Consider the following 2,412-nt stretch of genomic DNA (forward strand, 5'->3'; position numbering starts at 1 on the left):
ACACGCTTCAGATGCTGGTAGGCCACAGTGTGATTCCCATTCCTCTAATCAAGTGGGAAGTAGTGTAGCTAATGACTAACCACACTATGAACACAACTAGCAAACACCTTAAGGCAACCATTGCAATAGGGGGTTAACTTGCAGGGCAGATTTACTGTTCTAGATCAAGTCAGCCTGTATATACATTTATATGTACATATAAACTTTTCTATTTCTTAACCCTCCAAAACAATGTTTTAATTTTTTTTTTTGTATTTTGGGCAAATTTCTAAATATTCTACCACTTAAGGCAAAGAGTTTGCATTAAGAAAGGTCAGAAAATAGGCTTATGTTTATCCAAAAGCATTTCACTTTGCATATCACTTTTTTTTATGCACACAACTTTGAAGTGTGGATGCTGGATCCCCAATATTTAAAAAAGTCATTTCTAATGTCAAACAAGTTTTTGAGGAAAAAAATATGATGTGAAGTATGGATACTGGATTTCCAATATCTATCTAAAAAAAATCATTTCTTATTTACAAACACAAGTCTTAAGGGGAAAAAAGGACCAGAAAAAGCAACTTCAAAATTGCAAAGAAGCAAAGTGCAAAAAAAAGAAAACCTCAAGTTTACTAACACTGAAACTTTCAACAGGCAAAGTTTCATCTTTTTAGAATCTTAGAGCAACTCATTTGGAATTTAAATAAATAAGCTTAAGTTTAGTCACATCTTCTGGTCCCAGCAGAGTTTTACTGCCATGACTGCTTGCTGTTGGTCAAATTCACCTATTAGTCTTTTGATGTGACTCAGCTTGTTATGAAGATACTCGCATCTATATTTTTTTCATGGTAATTGAGACTACATTGCTTGATCTTCTAATATTCTTGTAAAACTTCATGAACATTCTGATATTCTTTTGAGCCTGGAAAAAGGTGCTTTCATTGCACATCCAGTTTGATAAATCTGCTCCATCCTGGCATGTAAGGCCCTGTTCTCATCATACTCAGCATTAAAGTCATCCTTGTAATTCTGGCATTGCTCATAGGAGACAATAGCAATATATTTTATCAAATAATCTGGGAGTTCAGTTGTTGAAGAAGGCTCCGTAGAGGCAGTGCAAGTCTCTTTAACTCCTTCATTGGAATTTGGACTGGAGCTATTTAGCTTGGCAATTTCCTTTTCTCTTTTAAGGTCCTCCTCCTTTTCCTCAACAGTCTCAATAGCATGCTTTTTTATTTGGTCCTTTTCCTTGTGATTTTAGATTTCTTTTTGGACTTTTTGTGAGCTATTGAATGGTTTTCTTCCATAGGCTTTGGACACTTTAGTAGAACTGAACCAGAGGGTAAGGTTTCCAGAGATGCCCTAGAGGTATATTTGTCTTGTTGGTCCTCATAGGTACTACCATTTTGACTAAAACTGTCAATAGGTAGATCTTGAGTCCCCTAGCCTTCTGGAGTGCTTGGGGAATTGGAGTTAGAAATTACAGTCTGAGGAGGATTTGAGATGGGAAGATGGGTTGAAGGCAGTGGTGGAGTGGTGGGGATGGCAGCAGCTGCAGAGAGCAGTGGAGACCTGCACCAGACTTTTCACTGGTGGGATTCAAATGACCATTTAATGTTGGTGGTACTCTATTTGTCAGGTGAGATATTTGAGCTTTTTTATTCATTAAGGACCAATGAAATCAGAATCCAAAAAACGTTTCTGAGAAGGAGAAGATGCAGCGTTTCTACTAGAATGAACATAGGAGAGATTCTGAATGGCTGGTGCCAGCAGCATTCTGAGATGGATTTAGTTTTCTACAGAGCACTGACTGAAGGGAAATTTCTAGTAATGGATGGTGGGAAGGTGATGGCATTGCAACATTGTGAATGTGATTAATCCCACTAAATGGAATGCTTGGGAGGGGTTGGAATGGGAAGATTTATGCTGCATGTATGTTTCCACAATTGAAAAAATAGTCTAAATAGATAATAACAATTAAATGCCATAGATGATCCTGGATGAGATCCAAGAATAGAGGAGAAAAGGCTCAAAAGGACACAATTGGGACATAAAAAAATGAAATATAGAATGTAAGCTTTATATGAATGTTAAATTTCTTGAATTTCTTAACCACATTTAATATGATTACATAAATGAATAGTCTTTTTCATAGGAAATGTATATGTGAATTATATTATTTGTTCAAGGATGTGTGCAACTTGCTCTCATATGTTCAGAAGACAGAGCAATAGATGATGGATGATAGACAGGGAGGGAAAGAAAGAATGGTAAAGTGACAAAATATTAAAGTTGGTAGATCGGGGTATCAGTGGGGGGTATGCTTGAGTTCTGTGTATGGGGTTTGCATTATTTTTACAACTGTTACTGTAAGTTTGAATTTATTTCAAACTTAAAAAAATTTTTATTTATTTCAAAATAAAAATTTTA

The 2,412-nt window shown here is 35.9% G+C and overlaps 1 pseudogene; it reads right to left on the reverse strand.

The window, feature by feature from the left end:
• Positions 1-705: 705 nt before the first annotated feature.
• Positions 706-1,795, reverse strand: LOC119524079 (annotated as a pseudogene).
• Positions 1,796-2,412: the final 617 nt, after the last annotated feature.

Source organism: Choloepus didactylus, chromosome Y (genome assembly GCF_015220235.1).
Source record: "Choloepus didactylus isolate mChoDid1 chromosome Y, mChoDid1.pri, whole genome shotgun sequence".
Lineage (NCBI taxonomy): Eukaryota > Metazoa > Chordata > Mammalia > Pilosa > Megalonychidae > Choloepus > Choloepus didactylus.